This window comes from Spermophilus citellus, assembly GCF_964194105.1.
Source record: "Spermophilus citellus genome assembly, chromosome: X".
Classification (NCBI taxonomy): Eukaryota; Metazoa; Chordata; class Mammalia; order Rodentia; family Sciuridae; genus Spermophilus; species Spermophilus citellus.
In genome coordinates, this window is record NC_138190.1 from 7,811,357 (window position 1) to 7,824,243 (window position 12,887).

The window sequence follows — 12,887 nt, forward strand, 5'->3', positions numbered from 1 at the left end:
TACGGAAAGAAAGCTTTCATAGTGGAAATATGTCAAAGCAGCCAGAAAAGGATGAGCTGATGTGGTTTATTCCTTTCCTTTCCTGACTGTTCATGGTAAGCATAGACTATAACCACCTGCACACCAATACTTTGGGCTGTTAATAATTTTTTTACACTTTCAGCTTATAAAGCTTTAGTTACTTTTTATGTAACTTAAAGACATCTTCTCCAATCCCTTATTTGTGAAACATGAATTGCTTGCTTGTTCAGCATGATATCTTTTAGTCATAATAGCATTTATCTCCACATGCATCCAAAGATAAGTGTGCAAGTATTGATGGACTGCAACTTGTTGAAGTAGCTATCAAAATCAAAGGGACTCAGTAAAGACATTAAGAATAATAAAAGAGTAAGGTAAAGAAAGGGTATTAGAGTTTATACAATTAGAGATACACATGTTCCAGGATTGGGAAGAAATGATGTAGCCAAATAAAACAGGGTTATTGGCTGAACACATGCATACCCTATGACCTACCCACTCCTAGGCATATAGAAAACATAAATGCATAGTTATATTCACCCAAAATCAAATATAAGACTATTTATAGTAGCACTATTTAACAACCCCAAACCGGAAATTACTCAAATGTCTATCAGTGATAAAATTGATAAATAAAGTGTGGTACATTCATATAATGGATACTATATCAATGAGAATAAATGATCAACAACTGCACATAACTGTTAGAATGAATCTCAAAAATAATTCTGAGTGAAAAAATAATTCATACACTATAATAACATTCATATGATGTTTCAGAAGAAGCGACACTATTCCATGGTGTTAGAAATCATAATAGTGGTTATCCTTGGCAGGTATATCCCAAAGGGGTTTCTCTGATACTGGTAATATTCTGCTTCTTTATCTGGATCCTACTTATCTATTTCTGCATAATAAATTACCTCAAAACTTAGTAGTTTAATACAACAGACATTCATTATCTCATATTCCCTGTGGGTCAGGGAACAGTACAGCTTACCTGTGTGTCTCTGGCTCAAAGTCTCTTACATGGCTGCAATTGAAGTGTTGTCTGAGGCTGTGGTCTTGTCCGAGGCTCAACTGGGAAGTAATCTGTTTCCAAGTTCATTCGTGTGTTCAGTTCAGAGAGAATTCTGTTCTCACTGACTATTGACCAGGGCCTACCTTGGTCTCTTGCTCTGTTGGCCTACCCAAAACACTGTTCACCACATAATATTTGATTTCCTTCAGAGCAAATGAGCAAAAGTGTAATAAGGAGTGAATATAGAATCCATACTTTTCATAACATAACCTTGGATATAACATCTTATCATTTGTGACATATTTTTTATATTGTGTCATGTATGAATATGTAAAAAGAGATCCCATCATTGTGTACAATTATGCACCACTAAAAATCTGGAAAAAAAAGAAGTCCAGCCCACAGTAAAGGGGAGGAACTATGTGCAATCTGAATACCACAAGGTACAAATTATTGGGAGCCATCTTGGGGTTACCTACCACATATGTGTTCAGTTTATAAAATTTAATGAGCTGTACACTTTAGAATTGTGCACTTTTCTGCATATACATTATACTTAAAAGTTTGGTTGGTTGAATAATTATTAACAGAACTTCTGGATCTCACAAAAGTGACCTGCAGCCTTCAGATTGTGTTATGGTTTGGATAAGAGGTGTTCCCTAGAAGGTCACATGTGAGACAATGCAAAAAAGATCACAGGTAAAATGATTGGGTTATAACAGCCTAAATATTATAAGTATATTAATCCACTGATAGTGATTAACTGGGAAGTAACTGTAGGCAGGTAGGGCGGGACTGGAAGAGATAGGTCATTGGGGACATGCCTTTGGTGTATATATTTTGTCCCTAGTGAGCACTATCTCTGCTTCCTTGTTGCCAAGTCCTGAGTTGCTTTCCTCCTCCACATCCTTTTGCTTTGATGTGCTGCCTCATCTCAGACTCAGAGCAATGGAGTTGGCCATCTATGGACTGAGATCTCTGAAACACTGAGTCCCAAATATACTTTTCCTCCTCTAAAAATGTTCTTGTCAGGTCTTTCAGTCACAGCAATGAGAAAAGCTGCCTAAAAAGGATAGATTTCTCACTGGAATTTCTTAAATTTAAAAGAAGTCTGGATCAAATGATGTTTCCATTCCCAGTTTTCCAAAGAATCTCCACATTGCTTTCCATATTGGCTGCATCAATTTGTAGTCCTACCAGCAATGCATGAGTGCACCTTTTTCCCACACATCCCCGCCAACACTTATTGTTGTTTGTCTTCATAATAGTTGCCATTCTGACTGGAGAGAGGTAGTATCTTAGAGTAGTTTTGATTTGCATTTCTCTGATTGCTAGAGATGATGAGCATTTTTTCATTAATTTGTTGATTGATTGTATATCCTCTTCTGAGAAGTGTCTGTTCAGGTCCTTGGCCCATTTGTTGATTGGGTTATTTATTTGTTTGTTTGTTTGGTTTTTTTGTTGTTGTTGCTTAGCTTTTAGAGTTCTTTACATGCTCTAGAGATTAGTGCTCTATCTGATGTGTAAGGGGTAAAAAATTGCTCCAAGGATGTAGGCTCTCTATTCACCTCACAGATTGTTTCTTTTGCCATGAAGAAACTTTGTAGTTTGATTCCATCCCATTTATTGATTCTTGGATCTGGCTCCCAAAAACAGAGCCCCTTCATCCAACTCACCTTTACCAGTTGGGTAAACTGCAACAATTGCTAATTTTTTGTATCTCTGCTCTGTACACCATCACAGTGTATATCTGTGATCACCACTGCTCTGAAAATCCATGAACTCTGAAGGGCAAAGGATTTATTTCCAGTTAAACTTAAAGGGAATGTGTGCTATGAAGAGAGAAAATGGCCCACATTGTGCAGTCAAAACCTGGGTTTCCTGTAGCAACATCTTTGGTCAGATTGTCAGAATAGGGAAGCCTCTGAGATAGTGAAGAATTTAAATCATATTATTTAAAGTTATCTCCTAGTAATGATGTGTGTTCAAAGGACTGGAAATGAAGATCCCTTGAGTAAACATCATATAACAATTATCATGCACTGAAATTTATAAGTATGCTATATGTTGTCCCCAAAGATGGGGCCAGCAACTTGCTAGTTAGTAACTGCTAATCTTTAAACCTGTGTCCAGTACTGGTAACATGCATAGAGTAGGAAGGAAAGGCATTAACTTTGGAAATCTTATCCTAGGTGATGAGAATAAAATAGCATTCTTGTAAAAGTTTTAGACATTTTAGCAAAGGAGCTGCAAATAAAATGCACTTTCTCATTATTAAAGAAGACTTTTGGCTCTTTCTCAATAACCACTCCATTTTTCTCCATATTTTGTTCTAAACCCTGGCTGGATTTCCCATCACTGGAACACAAATGGGGTAACCTGGTTAGACTTGGTACATCTTCATCCATGGCAGTGTCCATGAAAAACCATCCACCATATTATTTTCTAACCTTCCTCCCTTCCTTTCTTCATTCCTTTCTCCCTTCCTTCATTTTTAGTACTTTTTTGTGCTTTTAGTTTGTTATGTCACTTCCTTCTAACATCATTCATAAGAAGTGCTATTAAGAATAAGCTTTCATTCTACAATAGTGTACATATATGAATATATCACAGTGAATTATATATGTATGTATGTGTGTGTATATATATGTATAATTTTATAGATTAAAATATTACCCCAAGAGATCTTGCTTCTTTTTATAAGTCTTATATATAAGTGCCATTTTCAACTATTAAACAGGTAGTTCAAATGCCAAAGACAACATTCATCAAAAAATTAATTTAGTGAACAAAGTAATTAGATCAAAACAAAAAGAGATGTCATATGAAAATGAAAATTTTAGCAACCATTTCCAAATTTAGCATCATACCTGAAATTTTATTTTATTTTTTTTTAAAGAGAGAGAGGAGAGAGAGAGAGAGCGAGAGAGAGAGAGAGAGAGAGAGAGAGAGAGAGAGAGAGAGAATTTTTAATATTTATTTTTTAGTTCTTGGCGGACACAACATCTTTGTTGGTATGTGGTGCTGAGGATCGAACCCGGGCCGCACGCATGCCAGGCGAGCGCGCTACCGCTTGAGCCACATCCCCAGCCCCATACCTGAAATTTTATTGTGAAGGCTTAAAAAATACAATAAAGTGTATAAATAAAGTGTTGAAATGATACAATTTGACCAAAATATTAATTTTGATAATCACTATGTCAGTTATATGGATTTAACCTTACTAACTTAATATTCATCACAAAGACAATCTCAACCTAAGCCTAAAATACCTTCATGTAAAATGTGGATTAGACATCAAAGAATTCTGGGTCTTCTTTTACTTTTATTCAAGTTGTATGCAAGCTATTTAATTCTAAACCTAAAATTATAATGTACTTTAATTCTTTCTCTTTAAAATTCAAATATGTATTTTACAATAGTGCTCTACAATTTATTCTTTGTAGTGAATGAAGCATTTTTAGTCCAAAATGCTGACCGGATCCTCTTCTCTCTCCTAAGTTTATTAGTTTTTTTTTTTTCCTTTCCACACCAATCACCAGAAGTTCAAAAGTAATGTTAGAATTGTGCTAACCCTATTACCAGAAGAAAGAGTATCATCTCCTACACTTCAGCACAGGCTTATATAAGACAATATTGTTTTTGGTTTCTTTATTTCTTTTTTTTCTTTTGGTTGGGTTGGTTATGTTATTTTGTTGTATTTTGTGTATGGGGGGGGTGTGTGTTAGTGCAGGTCACAATTACAATGTACTAGCTGGGGTTGTAGCTCAGTGGAAGAGTACTTGCCTAGCATGTGTGAGGTACTGGGTTTCATCCTTAGCACCACATAAAAATAAATAAAATAATTATTAAAAAAAACAATTACAATATACTAAGAAGTTGTTATGCTGGACATTTTCCCTTCCTGGATAAGGGAGATATTTTCAATTTTTAAAAAATGTATTGGTTCTTTTTAGTTATATATGACAGTAGAATCTATTTTGATATATTTATTCAAGCATAGAATATATCTTATTTAGATTAGGGTCCCAGTTTTTTGGATAAACACAATGTTGATATTCATTGTGATATATTCAAATATGAACATAAGACAGTTATATAGAATTCATTCTACTCTTTTTCCTATTATCATCCCTCACCCTTCCCTTCACCCTTCCCCTTTGTCTAATCCACTGAATTTCTATTCCCCTTCTTGTTGGAGATTAGCATCCACTTATCAGAGAAAACATTCAATCTTGGTTTTGGGGGATTGGCTTATTTCACATAGCATAATAGTCTCCAGGTCCCTCTATTTATTGGCAAATGTCATAAAGTCATTCTTATTTATGGATGAGTAATATTCCAACCCATTTTATTCTTTGAATGCCTGTTTAAAAATAGTCTTCAAATTCTTTATGGGGGGTGATCTTATATCCATCTATTACTAACAGATGTAAATAATGGCTTAATAAAATAATTTATTATCCCTCATTGTTCTGTGGGTTGACTGGTCTCATCCAGATGGTTCTCACTGGAGGCTCTTATATGGCTGCAGTAAAATGACAACTGTGGCTGGAGCCATCTGATGACGCAATTTTACCAGACATCAAAGAGGGCTTCTTCACTCATATGTTGTGGCCTGGACTTGGAAAGCTGACATATCTGGGGTTAGTCAGGCACACCTCCCTCTGTTTCTCCACATGACTAGCTTCTTCTAAACATGTGGATATTGAAAGGTTGTTGGAATATTTACATGGTAGCTGACTTCCCTCAAATTTAGCATTCTAAGATATTCAAGTACATGCTGCAAGACATCTAGAATTCTTCTGACTGAGGCCTGGAAGTCAAGCAGTGTCGTTTCTACAATATTCCTTTTGTCAAAATTGAGTCAAAGGATTACAAAAAAGGTGTGAATGCTAGTAACAGACTACATAGAGGTGTGAATACTAGGAGGTTTGGCTAATTGAAGGCCATATTTGGAGTCTTTGTATCACAAATGAAAAAAGATAAACAATGCAATCATCAAGTTTTTCAGAATGAACTCTTTAATATATTGCTTAATAAGAAGCTTTCCTTAATTTCTTTACTTCTTCCTTTGAATACCATATTTTTGGTCTTTTCAATCAGCAATTTTCACTCAAGGGTGAAAACCGCAGTGGGGGAGACATTGTCTGTAGAATTGTAGAAGCAAGCTAATGCTACTGCACAAATGTACTCCTTAATCCATCTCCTTTATGTCTGTTTCCCTGATGACTATGGTGACTTCATTTTGCCTGTATTCTTCCATAGTATCCCATGAACATTAGTGAGAATGACAAATAATCCTATTTCTCTTCATTGCAGGTATCAGGGTAGAGACAAGTTTCAGAAGCAATGAGCAGAGCATAAATGCTTCATGTAGTCCATGACAGATCACACTTAGCCATTATATGTTGACCTTTCCTGACTGCTTGGTCATTTGCTGGACATTTCCATTCTCTCAAACAAATGGCTTCAGTACCTGTTAGGAATTGATTCAATGGATAATTAAAATCTCTATTCCTAGCGTTGCAAAGGTCAACTAGATGAAACATTAAACCCCATTCCAAGTATGGTCCTGTGGTGACTTTTCTGAAACTGAAGGGCAACACTACATCCTCCAGCTTTGCTAGTGACTGACGAGGCTGAAACTATGTTATGATTGGTTACCAGGTCAGAAAAATCTTGGTGTTCTTTTCACATTTCTAGATTCAAATAGGAAGAGAAAAAAGAAGGCAAACAAATGGCCTCATAACTAAACACCCTAGGATTAAGGAAAGGCCCTTCAGAACAGAGTCAATGGAGAAATGCTGCTAATCAGTTCTTATTTCCATCAACAGTGGCTGCCCACAAGCAGAGAGGTTAAGGGCTACATGCACTAGTTTGCAGAAAAAATATTTTTAATCACTTTGAAAAACTCTGAAGTACAAGAATAATCTTATGTATGCACATATTTACCTTAGAAGTAAGTGTTCAAACCCTTTTTCAATGTGCCTTACCACTTTATTTTGTATCAAAATAAAAATACTATACAGCAGTCTCTTGAGTTATGTTAGAATGTCATTTTACAGTTTACAAAGTCTTTCCATATGTAGCCCTGAATTATCTTTTTATTTGTCTTTTAAATCCTAACCTTTCAGTGTTCACAGAATGATTATTTTCTTCTACTTTAGAAGTTTAAAATCCTATAGTTAACTTATTTGGACTTATTTTTTACTAAAACTCTTGAATTTTATCGCAAAATATCTTCCTATATATTTTTGTTGTTTGATTTATTTTATTTTGTTTCATTTTATCAATCTCTGGAAAAATCTCAGTTCCCTTCACAACTCTTATTAAATTCACATCAATCTCTGAGTTGATCAAGGAATATAATCAGTTGGTATTGAAGGGAAATAATATTGTAGCACATGCTAATATGATTATATTGCTATATTAAAATGTCATAAATATAAAATGGAAAAGTCAGTTAAAGAAAAGTGCTAAACCATGCTGCTCTATGAAATAGAGAATACCAGCTTTAGCTTCATTGTAAAAGAGATTTTAGAGCTAGGAATGTAGTTCACTGGTAGAGCACTTGCCTTGAATATATGACATTCTAGGTTCCATCCCCAGCAACAACAAAAAAAAGTGTGGAGATTTTAATATGTAAGACTAGACCTCATTAAAATATGAATGTCTTTTTCACATAGTTCCCTTGCATCAATAGAATTACATCCAGTGAAATTATGCAATAGAATGTGGTGCCAAACCATGCAAGCTGGGTGTCCCAAACATGTTTTAAGGAAGGATGAGATAAAACCTTATCACAGAAATGAAGAGATAGGGGGGCTGGGGCTGTAGCTCAGTGGTAGAGCGTTTGCCTAGCATGTGTGAGGCCCTGGGTTCGATCCTCAGCACCAAATAAAAATAAAATAAAGATAAAGACATTGTGTCCACCTAAAACTAAAAAAATAAATATAAAAAAATGAAGAAATAGGAATGAAGGCAAATTTGGCAGGAACAGTTTAGAGTAGGTGAAACTAGATCTCCCCCAGCAGGTCAGTATTGTGATTCAGAAATCAAAATTATGTTTATAACCAACTCAGCCATTTAAAAAATGTTGGACTTGAAATTTGAAAATATTCCTCAAAAGTAGAAACTTTACTTGGAATTTATTATGAAATACTTCTCTAAATGTAATTCTAACTGGATTTTTAAGGGCCTCTAGATATTTCAGGCCTTCCTAAAAAGAGGTTATCTGTTTGCTTGAATGTGGCATCTTTCATTCCTGATTTTAATCTTTCTGTTGAGGCTATTTTAAAATGGCTTAGATCTATTTTTTCCTCCTAGGAAGTTAGGGTTATGAATTCTAAAAGATCCAAAAGATTATGGAGTTAAACTTTCTTGTTTGGCAGGTTAAAATTAAATAACTGTAGATGAGAGAAAACAGAAAAGCATGTCTCTAGTTCTAATGATAAATATCATTTTGGAATATTTTATTTCAATTCAGATGACTTCAATCTTTAAATCATAAAATTAGAAATCAATCTGTTATGTTTCAATCAATTGAAAAACCATTACCATAGACACAAAGACTAAATACAATAGGCATATTTTGAAAAATATTTCCCATTTCCTGCTAACAAGGTATGCTGAGCTGCTTCTTGAAATTGTTGGCAGAAGAAAAAAATTCTGTGTAGGATGAAGTCATAGGGAGACATTACTTTTGAGGTGCTTATAGGTAACTTGGTTACAAGTCCCTCTTTACCAGTATAGCAGACAGAATAGAAGATAGACCCCAAAATCCCTGCTACCTTTTATTCATAGCTTGGGGTGGTCTATCTCTTTTAATATTGCTGTGGCCTGTAATTTGCTTATAATCAATAGAATATAGCATGGGTGATGGCACATCACTTCCCTGATTATATTACATAGGATTTTAACTTCCACCATGCCTGAAGACTCTCCCTTTTGCCAGCTTTAATGAAGCTAAGTGGCAGTGTTAAAAGACCCACATGGCAAGGAACTGAGGGTGGACCTAAGCCGACTACTGAAGATCCTCAGTCCAAAAGCCTAAAAGGAACTGAGATCCTCAGTCCAAAACCTAAAGAGGAATTTAATTCTACCAAATATTATGGAAGTGAACTTTGAAGTAGATCCTTCCTAATCAAACTCTAAATGAGGCCCCAGCCTTGGTCAACATTTTGATTGAAGCCTCATGAGAGAACTTGAAAAGGGTGACTAAGCTAAGCCATGCTTATATTTCTAACCCACATCAAATGTAGATAATAAATGGGTGTTGCTTTAAGCCTCTAAGTTTGTGATAATATGTTATGAAGCACTCAATAACTAATAAAGCTCACATCTGTGGCAGGAGAATAATGACCCCCCAAAGATGTTCTCAATTTCTAGAGTCTCTGACTTTGTAGATGTAGTGAAGTTAATGATGGGGTGGTTATCTTAGATTCCAGGGAGGACTAATTAATCACAAGGATCTTTGTCAGTGAAAAAGAGTCAGGGAGAGGTTTGAAGATGCTGTACTGATGGTTAGGGAGGGACCATTCTCCAAGGAACACAGGCAATCACTAGAAGTTGAAAAGGGCTCCAGAATGAATACAGCCCTGCTAGCAACTTGATTTTAGCTCAGCAAAACCCAATTTACTATCTTACATTTCTGACCTCCAGAAATGAAAGGTAGTAAATTTGTATGGTTTTAAGCTACAAAGTTTATAGTAATTTGTTATAGCACTAATGGGAAGCTAATACAGGATCTATGATTACCAACATCTATGATGAGTAGCAATAGTCCTTCTCCAGGAGCTCATCTGCTCCTAACGGCTACTGCACAATAACTGTGAATATCAGCTTCCTTTTCCAAAAGTAAACAAATAAATATGTTGCCACTGAGCATCATTTGATAGAAAATTACACTTGTCCCTCTGTTTTATGGGCCCATTCATTCTCTTGCTGACTCCATTTATTTATTCTGATTTATTCTGAGCCTTATTCATCATTCTTGTGTTTAACCTTTTTATTATTTCTTCCTAGGATCAAAGACTTTTGGTCAAGGACTATTTGAACTCAAAGAATATGATCTATTCAAGTCTATATAAGTAAAGAGAGATCGGAATAAGGTAGCCAGCATACCGCAGAGGGCACAATCAGAAGGAAACTGTGCTTCCCCTACCCCCGTTAATCATTTATAAGAGCTCCCTATGGTCATTTGTAACCTTTAACAAAATCTCAGGTTGATCCCAGAAATGTATTCAGCATGCTCAGAAAAATTCTTCAGTCACTTGTATCCTTGTGATTACAATAATTTATAATCTAATTAAAATGTTCAATTGTCATGGAATAGTTAAACTCCCAACTCCACAAATTTGTCCCTTGCCCCAGGTTTTCCTTCAGGTTTGCAGTGGGTTAAGGGGCATAGTCAATGCTTTCTCTGGTTTCCAACATTCTTCTCTAGCCTTAGCTCTTCCAGATTGAAATGGGGCCAGGGTGGTGAGAGTTTTCTCTCAATAAAGTTTTCACTTGTTTGAAACCAATATAATCTAGCATTGGTTTCCTCTATCCATGCAACATAATGATGGTTGATTCTTCCCCTTGTAGGTGCGTCTGTATATTTCCAGAAGATTTCTCTGCTGAGTTGCTCCAATTGCAGCCCCATCAAGTCAGACAGAACCCAAGGCCTGGTTATACCCAGTATTCCTCAGCTTAGCCATCTTTTGGCTAATGCCCTTTCACTCCTGGAAGAAGTTTAGTTGATCAGGAGGCCTTTGCGAAATGATCCTAGGGTAACATTTCTTGCACATCTTACCCCAGGAATCACATTCTGTGCCTGGCTGAGTGGAAGGATAGTGATTTCACACATGTAGCCTCTACTCTTCAGGCATATGCTGCTTCTGCCAGCTTCTCCCTGTTTCCTTTTTTCAATTTTAAATTAAGTCATGAATCAGACTGAAGGTGAATAAGGGGTTAAGGATTACAAATTCTCCTTTCAACACCCCCTTGGAACATCATCCAGCACCTTTCTTTAGCATATGGAGATGATTGGCATCTATCAGCATGGGACCTCAGCTGAATCTGTCTAAATCCATTTTGGCATCCTTTAACATATAAAAACATATGGCTTTGATCTTTTTTTTTTTTCTTCCTAGGATCGAGTTAGGAATCCTAAGGGATCTGAAGCACTATGGAATTAATTCTTCTTGTCTGGCAGGTGATGATTAAGTACTTACAGATGAGAGAAAACCGAAGTAAAAGCTCATTCCCAGAATGATGATAGATATCATACTGAGAAATTTTACATCAATTATTTTATTTCTAATGGAACAGTGAACAACCAGCCCTCAGGAATGGGGGGAATTAGAACTGTTCCAAGGACTACTGGCATCTGCATCCTTTACTCAGATGCTCTGCCACAAATGTCTTGGCTCCCAACTCTCTTAGTCTCTGTGTCTCTTAATAGTAATTCTGGAAACAGGAAATTTGATTAGCTCATTTTTAACACTCAGTCCCATCAGCTGGTCCCAGAGGCTGAGTTCCCAGGACTGCTACTGAGGGCTGTGAGAGCAAATTTGGACAGAACAGGCCAGGCAGGAGAGACAAGTTCATTGAAGTGGCTGCCATACTCACAGATTCTTTATACTGTGGGGCTGTGTCACATTTCTTATTTCCTCAATGTTTATTATTTCCTGTGAAGTGTGGAAACTAGGGAACAGTACTTTGCTTCTGTTTATGTTGCTTTCTGCATATTTGTCTCCTATCTGCTGACCCAGAGATGGACACCCAACTTCCCTTCAACCCCTCACCCCAACACATTCTATTGCAGGGAATATCCATATCCCCTTAAAGCATAGTGGAAGAATTTCTTTGTGAAGTAAAGCTAGTGTAGACTGGCTGGATAACAGTGTTTTGACACTGATATTGACCTGGTGATGCCAGATTGCTCCTCAAACTGCTCCATGTATCTACACATGTGCCCACCAGCAGGGCACGATCCTTATCTTACCCACTGAAACTACATTTGATTATACTGTTGCTCTCTCTATTGCAGTTATTGGGCTCTCTGTCAGCCTTGAAAACTAAGAACTTGTGAAAGAAGCTGGGCCACTGTCAACAGTATGCTATCTACCTGCTGCAGTATCCCTATCAGCCTACGTGTCCTGGTTCTTTCTGGATTTATAGTTCTAGTTCTTTTCCTGCCCTATTCATCCCTCTCCTCCTGTACCTCACTCTCTACCTCAAGATTCACATCACCTTTGACAAATCAGTAGTTCATGGTCCAAATAGCCAGGATGAGTAGGTGAAGCCACAAATCAGTTAGTGAGGGAGGTACAATCTGCAGTGACTTTTCTCAAGAGAAGAGAATTACAACAGATCCCTTTGCCTTTATCATTCAGGCAATAAATCACAAAAGCAGGTAATTAATTACAACCTAAAGTAGAAAAAGTCAGCTCCTCTTCAACAAAATGGCAACTGACCTTTCTCTTACTTATGATACAAAAGAACAAAGAAAGGAAGGAAGAAAAATATTACAACCCATAATGTGATTTTTCTCTAGGGTTTGAGTCATTTGGAAGGTTTGGGTTACTTGGAGGAAATTAAATAAACCATTATATGACATTATTCTGCTTTACTATGAAGGGTTCCCTGTTGTGAGCAATATTTCCCAATTGGTGCCTGTCTGAAATACTTATTAGCTCAGGGTCCTTGGCACTGGATGTACAGAGCTGAACGGTGTGGGGAGGGATGTTTGCTGGGATGCTGTTTTTACATAAGCAACCTCCAATGACATTTATCTTTCATAATGCTGACCCTGAGAAGATAATTATGTTCCACAAGTTGACAGAATTTTTAAAAT

General features: G+C 36.5%; 1 protein-coding gene across 2 annotated transcripts in view; it reads left to right on the plus strand.

The window, feature by feature from the left end:
- The window catches only part of FRMPD4 (FERM and PDZ domain containing 4), a gene marked incomplete at both ends in the record, with an annotated part of 559,025 nt that overhangs the window by 499,435 nt on the left and 46,703 nt on the right, over nucleotides 1-12,887 (plus strand). The window lies entirely within an intron of this gene.